The following is an 18,553-nucleotide window of genomic DNA, read 5'->3' on the forward strand; positions in this document are numbered from 1 at the left end:
CCGGAATCCAAAAGTCTGAAATCAAGGTGGTGGCCACGTTGGTTACATGTAGAAGCTCTGAAGCAGAATCTGTTTCATGCCTCTCTTCCACTTTCTGGTGGTTACTGACACTCTTTGGCATTCCTTGGAAGCATCGCTCCACTCTTTACAGCCATCTGTAGGTGGTAGTCACATGCCCCAAGCACCCTTCCTTTCTCTTGTAAAGATACCAAGCTTTAGATTTAGGGCCCATCTTAAATCCAGGGGAGTTTCTGAATGGTGCAAACAGTTATGTGCTTACGGCCAGTTGAGAGGTTGGAATTTCAGGTCTACCCAGAGGCACTTGAAGAGAAAGGTCTGGAGGTCTTTTTGCAAAAAATCAGCCAAGAGAACGTGTGAAGCGCAATTCTGTCGGTACACATGGGGCTGTCAAGAGTTGGAATCAATTCAGGGGCAACTGGACTGAGCTAAATCCAGGAGGAGTTAACCTTGAGATTCCTTAATGAAATACCTCTGCAAAGACCTTATTTCCAAGTAAGGTCATGTTTGGAAATGTGGACCAGGTGGACATGAATTTAGGGGGATAGTCTTCACCCTGCTATGTGCAGTCTGGGAATCACCTCCTCCCAAACCATCACTTCCCTCAAACACTTGCTCTTTTCACAGGTTGTCTGACCAGTTTCTTTGCCAAGAACGTCCTGCTTACCTTCCTGACACTGTTACACACGTCTCTGTCCCATGCCCGCCCTCGCCACTCTCCTTCAGTTCCACAGACAAGCCCCTGGCCTCACTGCCGCTTGTCTCCCCGTTCCCTCATGGCTCTTCCTGGGCCCAGTCCTCAGCTCTCCTGCACCAAGCTCTGGGTTCGGTCTTTTGCTCGAATTTTTCAGAAAAGGGCACTGAGACATGGAGTGGGGTCAGGCCAGGCCAATGACCAGAGCATGCAGAGCTTGGCTCTAGGTCCCAGGAGATCCACTCATAAGGATTAAGCAGGAGGCAGACGTGACCCACACCTTGTCTCTCTCCCCTTCTTGCCTGTGGCGGCCACTGTGGTTCCGTCCCCATAGAGCACCCCCCTGCCTTGGGGTCTGTGGTCCTGCACCACAGTGTCCATACCTGTATTCACACACATTCTGGGGTGTGCTTACCCCGGCCAGATGGTGTGCTCACCGGCCTAGCTGGCCCAGAACCCCAGATGGCTGCACAGCTCTTTGTGAGCGTGAAAGCGTGTGTGTGAGTGTGTGCTGTTATGAGCCAAATAGGGGTTGATTAGTTGTGGTCAGACGAGTAAGGGGCTGCCCTGGACAAGGGGAAGAAGGTTGGTTCTCTGCCGCTGGGTGTAGGGGTGGGGCCAGGGGGACAGGGCCAGCACGGCAGTAATAAGGCAGAGCTTTGATGTCTCAGGCCCCAGGTGGACATAGTGTAGCACACAACCCGATGCCCTCCAGATCAAAGGCCCCCCACTCAGATGCAGAGGGGCTATGGAGAGCAGCCTTGCTGGCATGCACAGTGCTCGCACACTCAGCTCCACTCCACTCAGGATGACTCAGGGGCCCTTCAGCTTCGAAGACCGGCTGAGGCCGCCTACCTATGCCTCTTCCCTTCCCCCATGCTGGTCCCTGGCTTGGACTTCAGGTATGAACATCAGTAATGGACATTCCTGGCATGAGGAGGAGTGTGGGAACCCAGATATGGGGTTTTGGTGCTGGCCCCAGTGCTGGCCAACAAGGGTCTTGTGGGCAGCAGGGAGGTCCAGAGAGCTTGAGGCTGGAGGAAGCCACCAGAGCAGGGCAGTTCCAGGTAGAAGGCACCCAGGGCACAGCCTTGGCCACCTGAGATGGGCTGGACAGTGCTAAGGGGCTGCGGTGAGGGATACAGGCTCTGGGAAAAGACAACAAAGGCTTCAAGAGATTGGCAGGACATCAAGAGCCCAGGATGGACTCTGGGCCTCTTTGGGACTGGGCAGCCGGGGCCCAGACTTTATGAGGAGCCACAGGTGGTAAACCTCTGCCCGGTGAGGGCCCAGCTGATGGAGAGGACCTTGACCCCTAGGGTGAGGATGTCCAGGTCAGTGGCCCGGGAGCAGGGGGCCCTGCTGTTTGGGACATGTGTCCCAGTGAGCCAGTACTGTGATTTTGAGAGGCACGTAGATGTAATGAGCAGACTCTATGGTGAACCCCAGGGAAGAATTACAAGGTTGAGCTGTGGGTAAGGCTGAAGGAGAGCTATACATCTCCCAGAATCGCCTTGGGGCCCTGAGAGACACGTGGCCCCAGATCCGGAACCAACTGTCCTGAGCTAGGATCGATCAACATCACCGAGTCATGAGCTCACCAAGCTGGCATGCAAAGACCTGTGGCCCATCTCCCTGGGCATGGGTGTCTTGGCTAATATACCTGCTCCCAGCCTGCCTCTTACAGTTTGAGCCCCAGGTGGGTTGGGACCGTGTACCTGTACCAGGACAGGTCAGAAGATGGAGGGGACATGTGGGCACAGACCTGACGCGGCAGCTGGAGACAGGCTGCACTTGGCAGGGTAGGGCCTGGCAGGGATCAGAGAGCAGAGGAAGCCAGCACTCAGCTCAGGTTCCCAAACAATGAGGAGATTCAGGAAGGAGGCCTGGGGGGAGGGGGTGCAGCTCTTTGTGAGTGTGTGAGTGTGGCTGGTATGAGCACAAGTATGTGAGTGTATGTGTGTGCACTCGTGTGTATGCATGTGTGTGCACTTGGGTGTACGATGCTGCCTGTGGCTGGGGTATACCATGTTCCATGCAGTGGTGACCTTGAGCCTGGTGTGGTCTCCCCCATCCAGTTCCTCTTCCGAGGTTGCCCCCAGGATGGTCAGGGAGTGAGGGTCCTGGGAGTAGAGAAGTTGAGTCTGCAGTGGGAACAGAGCATGGCAGGGGGACACAGGGTCTGGAGGTCAGGGGGGACAGTGGGGCATTGAGGGGAGTGGAGGTGACCAGGGGGAGAGGTGGTTTCAGGGTGGGAAACCTAGTAGCCTGGTGTCAGAAAGCTACAGGACCCGCCTTGTGGGCGCGGTGTGAGAAAAAGTCGTTTCTAGGAGGAGGCCGACATTCCCCAGAGGGGCGGCCCTGGGCTGTTTTCACGAAATGGCTGTACCTCAGGTGGCCCTAAGGGAGAGGCGATTCCTGCTAAGGGAGGAGGGTCCGCACCCTAGGCGTGGGCCGAATTTGTCAACACTGGGCGCAGCCCCCCTTGCAGCCCTGGGACAGGGGTGGGGGCGCGCTGTCTGTCCATCTGAGCCATATCTGAACACAACGGTGGCCCAGGGCCCATGCAGGGAGGCGGTGACCTTGATTCTCGCCCGGCGGCTGGCCGCCTCGCCTGCAGCGCCCTGCCAGGACCAGCAGCGACAGGTGGGGACTGATGGCCCAACCCCGCTCTGCAAGTGGGGGACTGGGCGGCGGCCAGGCTTTATGGGCGGGCACCTTCCCCCACTGCAGGTGGTGTCCCAGTACTGATTTCGCCTTCTGTCCCAACCCCTCAGACAGACGTCTCACCCCAGCAATTTGTCACCCTAATTGCTTCCCGCCACTGCCCGCACAGACCCCCCCGCAGCACTGTCCCACCCTGGTCTGGGGAGGGGGCCGAGGACCGGACCTGCGGGACTCACCAGGTGCGGCTCCCTCCTGCCCAGAAACAGGCGAGACCCCCGCCTCAGGTCGGTCCTCTAGCGCTGCGGACCACCCCACCTCCTGAGCCCTAAGCCCAGGCGGCCGACGCTGCAGGGGAGCGCCCCCCAGTTCTGTCGGCGAGGGGGGAGCAACCCGAGTCCAGGCTCCCTCCTCCCGCCGCCCTGCAGGGGTTTCGATTTCGCCCCAGCGTCGCCCACCTACCAGGCGTCAGCGCTCAGTCTCTGGTCCTGACTCGGTTTGCGCTCGCTGCCTGCTGCGCGGTCTGAATTTAAACCTGAGCCCAGACCCCGCCCTCGGCAGCCGCACCCTCTGTCCAGGGGAGGCTGCGGGGAAATGCGGCGCGACCAGGTGTGGGCCCCCCAAAGGTGATGCCAAGCCCGTCAAGGGTCATATCCCCTCTGCGAGCCACCCTGGGTGGGGCGTGGGGGGCGGCGGCGGGGCGCGGAGGGCTGCAGAGGACGGGCCCCCTCCTCTGTCATCTCTTTGGAATGCGGGGCTGCCGCCGGTGGAGGGGGCGTTTGAACGCCGTTTGCAAGGGAAATTCGGACTGGAGCAGCGCGGTTTTCACTTCCCAAAATGTGACTTTATTGCAGTCCCGAATACAAGCCCGCCCACCCGCTGTTCCCAGACTTCTGCCCAGTTTCCTGGGAGCTGGCTCCCCGCGGCTTTTTGTCCCGGATCTGTTGGGTACGGTGGTCCCGGGGGCTCCCCTCAGAGGTTGTCTGAATCCTGAGTCTCGTGAGAACTCGGGTCACTGTGTCCCCAGCACCCTTGCCGTTCTGTCTGAGACCGGTGACCAGCCTCACCCACCATTTGTCCATCTATGAGGCCCTCCCCCACACCACCCCTCACCCCTCCACCCCCCGCCTCTCTGAAGCCCCTCCTGACACTCACCTTCCGAGGCAGGGGGCTACTTGTGGTGCTGGGGAAGGTGGCTGAGAGGGGCCTGGCCTGCGTGTGGTCACCGCCCAGGACAGAAACTGCTGGTGAATCATCTGGCTGGTCCTCCCCTTGGCTGTCCAGAGTCAAATCGATGGTAATCCCCGCTCACCTGCCCCCTGCAGCTCCCCTAGGGCAGGTCCCAGACCTCCTCCTGTGTCTCAAGGCTATGTCCCCCTCCCCACTCCGCATCCGAGTCCTCACCTCTGCCTGGATCATTCTTGACCAGAAACTCATCTAGGGCCACCCAGCCACCTCCGACACGCACCATGAGAACCCCATGCCCCACCTGCACAGGAACAAGAGGGTGGGGGTCAGAGCTGCTGGGCAGCTCTGCCTTCACCCGCCCACCAGGCCATAGCTCACACCTGCGCATTGAGGCTCCCGGGACCCCCGGCAGGCCTGTGTCTGCTGGTGAGCTCATCCTTGCCTGTGTCCACAGCAATTGCCACGCTACATGACTGCCTCGGGTCTCCAGGGAAACCTGCCCCAGCAGAGCAGTGAGCTGAGTCCACACTCCCCACCGAGGCTGTCCACTGCCCACCCTGCTCACCAGACACCAGGACACTGTCCAGGAAGTCCTGCTGGGAAGCATGGCCTCTCTGCCCACGCCCCCAGGTTGTGGTCACGAATGAGCCCTGGATCCTTTTCTTTCTGTAGTGCTGGAGACAGGCTGCATCTTGCAGGTGAGTGTTGGCCCCTCGCTGTGGGAAGACATTGTGAGGCTGTTGGGCACAACCCTGTTTAGCCAGACCTCTCTCCCATTCCCCTCACCTCCTCCAACAGACTCTGCCCCAGCCTGATCCTGGATGTCAGCCACTGTTGGGGCCTCTGCTGGTCCTCTATTCCCTGGCTCCTGTCCCTGGGCCCCGACTTCCTGTGGCCCAGGCTCCCAGAGGTAGTCTCTGGCCATGATGGCCTCCAGTTCAGGTCTTCTGGCAACTCCCCTGAGGGGCAAGTCTGGGCCAACAACCTTCTCCCCAGGCTACCAGACCACCTCTGCTCAGGGCTCCTTGGAGCCAGTCCCTGGCCAGGAGCTTGGGTACAGATCTTCAGTCCAGCAGCCCCCAGGGACCCAGGTAGTTCTGCCAGGTGCCAAGACTGGACGAGCACCATCTAGGGAGCAGGGCACCAGGGAATCAGGAGTGGCTCTGGGTGCCAGGAAGTCAAAGCGGGAACCCCCCCTGCCCAGTACCTGTTGCTGCAGCCTCGAGCAGGCTGTCCAGCACTCAGAGCCCCTCAGGCGCTGCATCCAACCCTGTGGGGTGGAGGGCTCTCAGAAGGCAGGGCCCAGGGCATCCAGAGTAGTGTTGGAGCTCCCACCCCCACTTTGTGCTGACCCTGGGCTTGATCTTGAGGCCACTGTGCAGGCCGGAGCCTCTGGCCACAGGTCTCCCATCGGTTCCCTGGGGCTCCCCTACCAAGTGGCCCACGAACAGCAAGGTCTCCTCCAGGTTGGGCAGCCTAGAGAGGGTACAGATGGACAGGACAGGCCAAGAATGGGTGGGGCAAGGCCAAGGGACAGGCTGACCCCTCCAGAGTAGAGAGGGCACAGGTGGGTGGGACAGGCAAGGTGGGGCCCAGGGACAGGCTGACCTCTTTAGTGAGCAGGCAGGTACAGCGGACCAGCAGGCCAGCAGCTCCAGCCACAGGTCCAGGTGGCCGGTGCCCTTGAAGGTCCAGACCCCTCCCTGCAGGTTCAGACCCCTCCACAGCGAAGATGCCAATGGGAGCAGCTCCCCATGAAGTTCCCAGGGTGGCTTCTGCTGCCAGATGAGCCATGTCAACTGACTGACAGCCTGTACCTGCTCTGCTGCCCCTCACATCTTGGACCTCACACCTCCACCTGTTCCTGACACACCCCATCTGACAGCAAGGGCCCCGGCTGGCCCGTCAGCATGGCACGGGATCCCAGAGGCCATCAGGGACCTGTGGGGGCGCTGGGGGCCAAGGAGTTGGGAGAAGGCCAGTAGAGTTGATAGTGACCATCCCTAAGCTTGGGAGCTAACGCGCAGGTCTGGGCCTTCAGGGCAGTATGCAGACTCAAGACAGCCTAGTGGATGTGGAGGAGGGACAAGAAAAGGAGGCTGGCCCAGCTAGGGCACACACAAATCTGTTGACCACCGACCCCCAGACTGGGAGTCAAGGTTTTGAGGAGGCCCTTCCTCTACCTCAGAGACAAACGTCTTTATATTTTGTTGTTGTTTTCTTCTTTCTAGGGACTACATAAATGGAAGTCGTACAGTGATTTTATTGGGCTGTCTGCTTGATTTAAAAGGTGGGTGATGTGTTCAGTCCCTTGGCCCCGTCTCTGCCCACCCCAATATGGGTGAGAGGTCGGGCAGTGCCACCTCAGGAGGTGTTGCCCCTATCTGGCCATGCTCCTCATCCCTGATGCGGGGAGTCAGAAAGGTCCACCTGGGGGCTGGCGGCTGGCAGCTGGCGGCTGGCGGCTGGGGCGGCAGTGCACATCCAGCCCTGGTCCAGGGAGCAGACTGCACATGCAGTGAGGTTTTCAGACACTTGGAGTGGGAGCTGAGTTCTGGCATTGCCAGAGAAACCCTTCCCAGGGACCTTCCCCAGCTGCACCCACCTTACCTCCCAAGTGTGAGGTCTCCCTTCCCCGGGTCCCGCCCACTGGCAGGCAGTGGCTGTAGCTCCACCGTCTCCTTCTGAGGGACTCTGGGCCAAGCCTCCCTCCCCGCATGTCCAGGGCACCTGCACAGCTTGGAGCCAGCTGTCCGGCCGAAGACCCTCCTCAAAGACTGTCACCTCCACTGTGTCCTGCCACACCCACTGGGCCGGTCGCCGTGTGACCCCAATGTCCTGCTCTGGAGCCTCTGACGGGCGGTCTCCCAGGGGCTCCCCTTTTATCTGAAGTACAACTGGGGATACATGCCACCCTGAGAGCTGAGACCTTGGGTATCAGCCTGCCCCCACCCACCCAGCTGACTTCCTGCTTACCTGGGACCCCTGAGTCAACCTCCCAGGCATGGCCGAGCACCATCTGTGAGGCAACCCCCAATGGGAAGCTCTGCTCCTGGATGGGTGCTGGGTGGGCTCCTCCCAGTCCAGTACCCTCTGCCTGCCGGGCCAGCTGGATACTCAGCGGTGGGAGGTCAGCATGGGACCCTAAAGTCCTCATCGCCCCCCTCAGTCCTTCGATACTCCCAGGGCTAGCCAATGTGCATGCCAACACCTGCTCTTGGTTCCTGAGTCCTTGATGTTCAGAGACTGTCTCCTCTACGTCGAGCCTGGTGCCCAGGGCCTTGGGCAGTGAGTGCATAAGAGGCCCGGAGTCCAGGGTCTGCTGGAGCTCCCGATACACCCGAGCAGCCCTGCCTCCCACCAGCAGTGCCAGGTCCTGGAACTGTCCCAGCTGCGTCCGCACCAGCTGAGCCTCGTCCTCTGCCGTACAGAGGGAAGGGGCACTATGGTCACAAGAATGTGTGCTCGGGGGACAGAGGACAGATACAGGCCCAAGGTGCTGGGAGGGTCTGGGGTCCCAAACCATGGGCACCAAGGACACCTTGGCAGGCTGACCGCCAGGTGGTGTGGCCATGTTCGGGGACCCCTGCTGCTTACTCACCGGCCAGTAACTCTGCCAGCCTCTGGCCACACTCCAGCACATGCCCCAGGTCATCGGGCCATGCTGCGGCCTCCCTGCAGACAAGCTGCAGACACCCACCGTTATGAGCACCATGACCCCCACAACCCCCAGCCCCTGAGGTTTCCGCATAGCTGAATGTTACCTGCAGGTGCTCCTCGACCCCTGAACGTTCACTGAGCCCCAGCCAGCCCCACTGCAGTCCTGCCAGGAGCTGCGCATGGGGGCCCAGGCGAGCCAGGAGCACACTTCGGGCCACCTCGAAGCTCCGGGCCGCTGGTACGAGCTGCTGCAGGCGACCCCACCTAGGAAGGGACAGGGATCAGCACTGGCCTCCGCAGCCCTGCCTTCCTCTTGGCCTCACCTGACCTCACCTGGCCTCACCTGGCCTCTGCCTGGCTCACCAGCTGCTCCCACTGGCCACGCAGTTCTGCCACGTCCTTTGGCCCCTGAAGCCTCGGCTCCATCTGTGGCCCCCGCCCCTTCAGCAGGTACAGGAGCAGCTTGGGGGACATGGGGGTGTGCTGGCTGGATGTAGGCTCTGGCAGACCCCCTCCCACCACTGGCCCTTGATAGGTGCTGTCCATCAGCCCATCAGCCCTGCCAGCTTGCCCGGCCTACCCCCACGTCCTGTACCTCTTGTTCCTGAAGCTGGGCGGTAGCCATGGTGACATCTGGACCCAGGGGCCCCTGTGCTGCCTGCAGCTCCTCCATGCCATCCAACCAGCTGCGCATGGCGGCCAGGGGCCCTGGGGGCACCTGCAATGGGGGTGGGCTTCAGTCCCAGCAGAGCCCAGCCCCTACCCACACCTGGCCTGCAGCCTTACCGGGTCTGATGATCCTCTCCTGACAACGGGGTCCGCGGGCACCACCTCTGTCACCTCAGTCACCTCAGTCACCTCTGTCACCTCTGTCACCTCCGTCACCTCCGTCACCTCCGTCACCGCCACAGCTCGGGGTCCCCACCAGGCCCAGGAGACCCCAGGTAGCCGTGGGGCCCGGGGGACGTCTGGCGGTGGCGGGGATCCTTCAGCCCGGGTCCTCAGCCCGGCCTCCACACGGCTCCTCCGCTCCCCCAGGCAGCTGAGGCGTGAGGCGGGGTTCCCCATGCGGACAAGGTGCCCTCCTGCCACAGCCCCCCACACCCCTGCACTGTGGTCACTCTGGTGGTCCTGGCCACTAGATGTGGGGAGTCTGTGATGATGGAACAGTAGCCGGGAGCCTGCACCCCACCTTCACCCACGTGATTCTGGGCCTAGTTGCCCTCTGCTATAGCAGCTGTTTCCCTGGGAAACCGCCAGGGGCTTCAATCATGCAGTGGGGGGGAGGGTGGGGAAGGGGAGAGACTGAGCTTCCCACCCCTCCCCCAACTGCAGGCCCACCAGTCCTGCTGTGGACTGAGTTCCCATGACAAGGTGGACAGGGAGGGAAGGGCTCTGCCCTGGGGCTGGGGGGGTGGGGGTCAGTAGGAAAGGGGGGCTGCATTTGGAACTTCTGGAATCCCCACTGCAAGAGCTGTGAACTGGGGTCTGTGGAGCCTGCTCAGATCGCTCCTCAGCTAGACGGTCTTCACCGAGAGGCTCTGGCGACCGACCCTGGGCTGCTACCTCTGCACAGGTGTGGCCGGTCACTGGCCTCTCCATCTTCCCCCAGGCCCCCAAGGCTTCTGGTGACTTTCCACGTGGGCCTGGGATGAACCCACTCCTCCTCCAACCCAGAAGCCCCCTCCTGGACAAATGAGCCCCCAACCCATGCCTAAGGGTGCTTGGGCATGAGTCAGCAGCAATGTGTGTGGGCACAGCCTATCCCTGCAACCTTCTTCATGCATTCACGCAGCCATCATTGATTCCTTCCTCTAAAGACAACGCTAGTCCTCTGACAAGTCAAGGGCCTCCTGTGGCCACCACCAGCCTGGAGGGGCAGCTGAGGATCTCAGGGTCCCTCAGTCTGAAGCTGCCTCTCTCTGCACCCCACTCCCTGCCCTGAGACCATCCTGCCAGCCCTGTCCGGGTGTGTCTGTGTGTGCGGTTGGTGTTGTTGCCTTGGGAACTTTGCATTGGAAAATGCCGGGCAGGGCTGGCGGGTACAGGCTGGGGCAGGCCAGGCAGACGCGGCTGTGGGTGGATGGGCGGCAGGCCCCATGCTTTGCCAGAGGGGCTGACTACGTCAGGCCTGCAGAATGGTCCACCTTCCCCAGCCTGATCCCTCTTCTGGGTGGGAATCCAGACTCGAGGAGCACCAAGAGTGTGGGTACCTCAGGAAAGGGGCATACACGCTTCTGTGTGCACTCACTCTCACACACTTTCATCCATGTGCACACACATGTATACACACAGGCCGCAAGGGAATGTAGACAGATCCAGATGGGACTCAGAGATGGAGCGGGACTGGGGGCAGAGTCAGTGGGGTCTGCTCCAGTCAGCCCAGGGCAGCTGCTTGGGCCCCTCAGAGACAATCTAACATGCAGGCCAAGCTGATGGGGGGGGGGGGCCTAGGGGTTAGGAGAACTGCTTTTATGTGCTTGCCAGGGGTCTCGGTGTCTCAGCAGTGGGGTCCCTAGAACTAGCAGACTGGTGGAGAGTGAGGCTCTCACAGGTTGAAGGGAATGGAGCTGACTGGGAAGACACTATAGGACCCCATGGTGCCTGAAGATGGAGGGTCTTCTGGGGCCAATGAGACGGGTTCGCTCCAGCGGTGACACCTTGCGGTTATGGAGTCTGGGTGTGGCTGTGGGTGGGAAGTGCTGAGATGAGTGGCAAAGTGGGTCAGGGAGGGGCACTTTGGTGGGGCAGGGGCTCTGGGGCCCAGGAGGAAGGGATGATATTTGAGAAGAGCAGATTCAGGCCTGTCTCACTGACTGGCAGGGGTGGAGACTGGAGATGGGTTTCTCTGTGAGACCCAAAGGCGTATGGGGAAGAGACTTGGCGGAGGAATGATCTTTTGTGTCCCAGACAGAACCCCCAGAGAGCTTAGAAAGGCTGAGAGGCAGCGTGCACCCCTGTCCCAGGTGGGTAGCAGGGGATGTGCCCCAGCAGGCGGGGCAGAGGCCTCGAAGCTCACACAGAAGCAAGATGGGCTGCCTGTTATTGAAATCCAACCCAAAAAGCAAGAGACAAGACAGCCCTTGATCCGGGGTAGTGAGAAGACTGGGATGGGCGTGGGGGTCAGCGTAGACCCTCAGAAGGTGTCAGGACCCATTGCCTCTGCCTCCTGGGTTCTCAGTGCCCCCTGCAAGTCCCGGCTCTCCCAGGGCTCAGTGTGCTGGAGGGAAAACAGAGGAAGAACAGTAAAATATCTCCCTCTCGCTGGTCCCCCGAGGAAGCATGCCCAGCCCTGAAGTGGACTGCCAGACACGGGGCAGTAACCTTCATTCCAAACTCATGCGCAGAGGTGGGGTCTGCAGAGGTGGGTCAGGTGAGCAGAAGTGGGGTCAGCAGAGGTAAATCAGGTGAACACAGGTGGGAGTCTGCAGAGGAAGGTAAGGTGGGCAGAGGTGGGGTCTGCAGAGGTGGGTCAGGTGAGCAGAGGTGGGGATTTGCAGAGGTGGGTCAGGTGAACAGAGGTGGGGTCAGCAGAGGTAAATCAGGTGAACACAGGTGGGAGTCTGCAGAGGAAGGTAAGGTGGGCAGAGGTGGCGTCTGCAGAGGTGGGTCAGGTGGGCAGAGGTGGGAAGTCAGCAGAGGAAAGTTAGGTGGGCAAAGGTGAGAGTCTGCAGGGAAATCTCAGTGGTCACTTAGGAAGGGTGAGTGAGGCACAGTGAACTTTTTAATATATCCCTTCCAGCCATCCGTAGTCTTTGTGACACCTACCCAGTGATTAGGTGGGTTGTTGTTGTTGTTGTTGTCAGGTGCCATCGAGTTGGAACCGACTCATAGTGACCCCATGCACAGCAGAATGAAACAATGTCCGATCCTGGGCCAATCTCACTACTGCTGCCACACTTGACGCCATCAATGATGCCACCTGGCCAATCCATCTCATTGGGGGTCTTCCTCTTTTTCTCTGACCCTCCACCTTACCCAGCATGACATCCTTCTCCAGCAACGGTTTCCTCTGGACAATATGTCCAAAGATTAGGTGGGTAGGACCATGCAAATGAGGGGTCTAGAATCTGTGAGGGTTTTCTGTTCACTCGACTGGGTCATGATTTTCAGCAGCTGGGCAGTTATACCCGGATGTAATTGTCCACTGTGCCCATGGTTAGGATGCCATAGAGGAATGAGTTGTCCTGTCCATTTTGTTAATGAGGCAGAATTAGGATGGGATGGATCTCTAGTCACCACCTTATTAGAGGATGGGATTCAAGTCACCTCCCTTTACAGCCTTGTACCAGCAGTTTGAAACTACCAGCTGCTCCGCGGAAGAAAGATGAGGCTTTCTGCTCCCGTAAAGATTTACAGCCTCGGAAACCCTGTCCAGGGTCGCTATGGGTCGGAACCAACTCGACGGCACATAACACCAACAACAACCACCTTGTTCAAATAAGGAAAGATCTCTGGAGTGTGTGGTCTGGCTGCATCCATGTAGAGCTGGCAAACGTCCCTCTTGTCCTGAATCCCAAAGCCGCCTCTTCGCCGTCTCACCTCCAGTGTTTGGAACTTGAGCCTGCCTTACAACCTGAATTCTAAGCCTCCACAGCCTGCCCTCTGACCTGTAAGTACCTGAGAAGCCTCCAGTCTGACCCCTGAGCCACAGACTGGGGGCCTGCCGGCCTCCACAGCCATGGGAGCCTTTTCCTGGACCGTTCATGAGTTCTGTGAGGTGTTACAGTGAACTGTGGAACCCAAGATGCAAGGGAGAGTGCTGAGGTGAAGAGGAGTAGCTGATGTCCGAGATGATGGCGTGGTACCGAAATCTGGGGAAGCTGAGCATTTAGGACATCTTTAACCTCCGCTTCATAGGGACCAGCCTTGTGTTGATCCTTTTAAAAGCCAGTATTGATGCACAGAGGTGGGCAGACAGCAACGTAGCCATGTTGCTTTCATTTGATCCTAGGGTGCTCTGCACCCACATACCTTCCCTCCTGTAAGTGCATTTGAAGTACCAGCTCCACACCAGCGAATCCAGTGTGACCCAGCTCTTCCTCGCCTCCCGGTGACTCACATTGGACTCTGACAGATGGAGGGATCGATTTTCTCTGTTTTATCATGATGTTGTTTATGGCTCAGTTGTGAGGATTTTTGCTTTTGCTTTCTTTATCACTACTAATGTAAACCCTTCAAAAGCCTTTATGGTGTCCTGGTGTGGCGATATATCAGACCCACCAGCTGTTCCCTGGAAATCCTGTACAGGGTCTCTATGAGTCAGAACTGACTCAATGGCATTTACAGCAACAACAAAAGCCTGTAAGGGGAGTCATTTCCAGGGGCTACCACCCAAGCCACAGGACTTTCCTCAGCTGCACCCAGTCCTCATCCTGAGGGCCTCCGGACAACTTGAAACAAAGGGGGCGGGGTGCTGTTCATCTGCCCCCTTGTCCCAGGCGGAACCAAATTCCCAGACCAGGAGAGAGAGACCTTCATGCCCTCTACCGTAATCTCTCCTGATTACTCAATATGTAGCATTCTGGTCTTTCTTATCAGTGGTAGATGCCAGTGACCATGCAGTGCCCAGGAGGTGGTTGGCAGGAAAGGGCAGGTTTTCCTCACATGAGTAAGGAGTCCATCGGGAAATGACTCAGTCTAGTGGATCGAGCACGAGCTTACTATTTGTCTCCCTATGTTTCTCTTGGCCACTTTCTCAGGCTATATGTGGAACTTCTGGAAACTCCAGACTCACATCCTCACAGCAGGAAAGAAAAAGTCCATTTGCCTCACTCCCAGAATTTCTAGAAAAGGGCCATCAACTCTCCTTGGCTCTGATTGGGTCCTTTACACACCAAACTCAGTGGCAGGCAAAGAGGACACTCTTGTTGGTCTCATGGAGTCCTGTGCTGATTCCTGCTTGGGGTAAAGTCAAACACACCCAATAAGCTGGCCCAGAAGTGAGGAAGGCGTGTGTCCGAGTCTCCTAGGGCTGTGTTGACAGTAGGAGGTGGGTGACCTTAAAGAATGAATTTCATGTCTCACAGTTTTGGAGGCTGAAGTGCAAATCAGGGCATGAGCTCAAGGGAGGGTCCTTGGTGTCTGTTTTCTTCCCCTGTGTGTCTCTGTGTCTGTTCTGCTTTCCAGAGGACACCACTCAGAAGGGACTGGGTTCAGGATCCACCCTGCTTGGGCATGGCATCATTAACATAACAAGAGAAACCCCTATATCAAGACGGGGTCATACTCATAGGCACAGGACACAGGATTTGACACAATCCAGTCCATTACAGAGTGTTTCCCCAAGAATTGTGAGAGAAGTGGACTTCTGATTTTCCCCATGATGATGTGAACCTAGAGTTTCCAGAATGTTCACACTCATTCCTCATTTACCTGGAGAAGGTTATAGGGTGTTGGTGGGACAAGGGGCAAACAGTTGGCGTTGGAGCTGAGCCAGGGTGTGGCTGAGAGTCTGAGGAGGTGGGTTCTGGGGTGAATGCATCTCAGCAGATGCCAAAAGAGGGGGATGGCAGTGATTCAAAATGCAAGTCCCGCTCCTGCTCCCCAGCTGAGTGAGCCCAAGAGTCTGAAATGGGGACTCGAATAAAAATTAACTTGAGTAGCAAAAATAATATAGTGATTGGAAATCAACAATTGAAAGATCAAGGGGGGTGGGGAAAGAAATTGAATAATACCCTGCTTAAAAGCTACTGAGTAGTTGTTGTGTTAAATGCCTTCGAGTCAGTTTCAACTCATAGAAATCCTATATAGGGTTTCCAAGGAGCGGCTGGTGAATTTGAACTGCCAACCTTGTGGTTTAAATCAGCCTTGCGGTCTAGTGCATTATCCCACAGCACCATTGGGTAATAGAAGACATAAAAAATGAAAAAAAAAAAATTCCTTGAACCAAACAAGAATGAAAACACAACATTCCAAAATTTCTGGGACACAGCCAAATCAGTGCTCAGAGGGCAATTTATAGCAATAAACACATATATCCAAAAAGAAGAATCAAAATCAACGCCTTAACTCAACATCTACAACAATTAGAAAAAGAGCAGCAAAGTAAGTCTACGGTCACAAGAAGAAGAAGAAAATGATTAGAGCAGAAATAAATGAACTAGAAAACAGAAAAGCAGTAAAAAGAATCAACCAGATAAGACAGGCTTGATGGTTCTTTGAAAGGATCGATAAAATTGACAAACCGATGGCAAACCTAACAAAAGAAAAGAAGGAGAAGATAAAAATAATATGATTAAGAAATGATTTGGGCAACATCACAACAAAACCAACAGAAACAAAAAAGTATGACAGAATACTTTGAAGAATTGTACTCCAACAAAATTGAAAATCTAGAAGAAATGGACAGATTTCTAGAAACACACAGCCTTCCTAAACTAACACAGACTGAGCAGGCCCAGGATGCCTGAGGGCACGAGGGGTAGCCAATCAGAGTGTGGCCTGCCTGTAGGCGTGGCTGAGAAGAGGCTGTCCTGATTGAAGAATGGTATTCTGAGTCTTTGCTGATACTGAATGGACACCTGATTCAGTGGAAAGCAAACGGAAGTGCTTCAACCAGCTGACAGCAGCACTGGAGATGCTCACTCGTCTATGCCAAGAACTTTGGAAGACAGATACCTGGGCAGCCAATGGGAAGAGCCCATTCCAAAGAAAGGTGATTCAACAGAATGTGAAAATCATTGAACAATATCATTGTGTCATATGCAAGTACAATTCTCTAAAAAATACTAAAAAACAGTCGCATCAATGCATCGACAGGGAGCTACTGGAAATACAAGCTGGATTTAGAAGAGGACCGGGAACTAGGGATATCATTGCCGATGGATCTTAGCTAAATGCAGAGTATAACAGAAAGATGTTTATTTGTGCTTTATTGACGATGCAAAGATTTTTAACTGTGCGGATCATAACAGGTATTGCAAAGTACAGGTATTCAACAGCACTTAATTGTGCTAATGAGAAATCTGTACAAAGACCAAAAGGCAGTTGTTTGAACAGAACACATGGATACTGAATAGTTATAATCAAGAAAGGTGTGTGTGTGTCAGGGCTGTATTCTTTCACCATACTTAGTCAATCTGTATACTGAGTCACTAATCCAAGAAGTTGGATTATATGAAGAAGACTGTGGCATCAGGATTAAAGGAAGACTCATTAGCAACCTGAAGTATGCAGATGATACAACCTTGCTTGCTGAAAGTGAAGAGGACTTAAAATACTGATGAAGATCAAAGAGCACAGCCTTCAGTATGGGTTTCACCTTAGTGTAAAGAAAACAGAATCTTCACCACTGGAGCAATAAACATTGTCAAATGTCAAATTTTGCTTAGACCCACAATCAACACACATGGAAGCAGCAGTGAAGAAATCAAATGGTACATTGCATTAGGCAACTCTGCTGCACAAGACCTCTTTAAAGTATTAAAAAGCAAAGATGTCAGTTTGAGGACTAAGGTGCTCCTGACCTAAGCCATTTTCAGTAGCCTCATATTTCTGTGAAAGTTGGACTATGAATAAGGAAAACCGTAGAAGAATGGATGGATTTGAGCTATGGTGTTATTAAAGAGTACCGTTAGTACCATAGACTACCAGAAGAATAAACAAATCTCTCTTGGAAACAGTACAGCCAGAATGTTCTTCAGAAGACAGGGTGGCGAGACTTTGTCTCGCGTTCTTTGGGCCTTTTGTCAGGAGGGGTCAATCCCTGGAAGACATCATGTGTGGTAAAGTGAGGTGGATTGAGTGGGTGGCAGCAACAATGCAGTCAGACGTGACAATTGTGAGGATGGAGCAGGACTTGCCCATGTTTCTTCTTGGTGTGCATATTCACTGTGAGTTGGAACCAATTCGACTGCACCTAACAGCAACAACAGCTCCTTAATAAACCCTAATAAACCCTAATAAAACCCTAATAAACTCATGAGGCAGGAGTATGTGAGCTCTGTGTGGCTGTTGCAACGACTTGTCAAACCCTGCAGAGAAGGAGAAGGTAACTTGAAAGGGTTGTTGGTGTCCAAACTGATAAAAACGTTGGAGAGCGGAGGCATGTCTGATCAGGAATCCCTCTGAGGCTGACGCTGCTAATGGTGGTCCTGCCCCTTGTGAAGTTACAGGTCAGGGTCCTGGGCTACACCAACCATATGGGAGTCTGGACCACCCACTCATACGTGTCTGCGTGTTCCTGGCAGCTACTCACCCCCGGTATGCTATTTCTCTTCATATCAGAGTGCTGTGGCTTACAACAATGTTTTGGCCTGGGACCCTGTAACTTATTTAGACAGGCAGCCGTAAAGCAGGGTTGTGGGATGGCTCCCTGGATGTGTAGCTACACCTGACAGGGCTGTTTCTGTCAAGCAGTGTTAGTGTCCCGGGCCACTGTAATGAAGCGCCACAAAGTGGGGGGTTTGGAAGGACAGAGACACATTGTCTCCCAGTTCAGGGGGCTGTGAATCTGAATTCAGAGTGTCAGCATGGCGGTGCTCCCTTCCAAAGCTCTAGGGGAAGGTCCTGCCTTTTCTCTCCCAAATTCTGATACCCCAGGCGTTGCTTGGTTACAGCTGTAGTGTTAACTCCAGTTCTGCCTCCCTCTTCACATGGCCATCATTTCACCTTCCTCATAAGGGTACCACTCAGGTGGGATAAGGACCTGCCCGACTCCAGTATGACCTGGCGTGACCCTAACTGATGCCATGTGCAAAAAGACCCTATCTCTAAACAAGATCATGTTCACGGGCACCCAAGTGAGGGCTTGAACACATCTTTTGAGGGTCACAGTTGACGTCATATTCCCACTTTTGCTGAAGTAAGGTAGCTGTCATATCATGTGGAAAGGCCTTCATGGCAAGGAATTCAAGCTTGCTAATAACTATGGGAATGACAAATTGAAGAGAAATGGTGTTGCAGTCATTGCCAAAAAGAACATCTCCAGATCAGTCACGAGGTATAACGCTGTCTGTGATAGGATAATATCCATGCGCCTACAGGGAAGCCCATTACCTTTAGTAAAACTTTACTCACATGGGATATGAAAAAGATTGTCTGATGATTTCCGCATTCCGTTGGGTCACCTCTCTTTGGAATGGGTACAAATACAGATCTCTTCCAATCAGTCGGCCAAATAGTTATCTTCCAAATTTCTTGGCATAGATAAGTGAGTGCCTCCTTTGCCACCTCACCGACCCAATGGCACCTACAACAACAGGGAAGCCCAGTTAATACCACTGTTATTCAAATTTACATACCAACTACTAAAGCCAGTGAGGATGAAATAGAATAATTCTACCAACTTCTTCAATCTGAAATTGATTGTGTGGATCATGACAAGCT

This window comes from Chrysochloris asiatica, unplaced genomic scaffold, assembly GCF_000296735.1.
Source record: "Chrysochloris asiatica unplaced genomic scaffold, ChrAsi1.0 scaffold00001, whole genome shotgun sequence".
Classification (NCBI taxonomy): Eukaryota; Metazoa; Chordata; class Mammalia; order Afrosoricida; family Chrysochloridae; genus Chrysochloris; species Chrysochloris asiatica.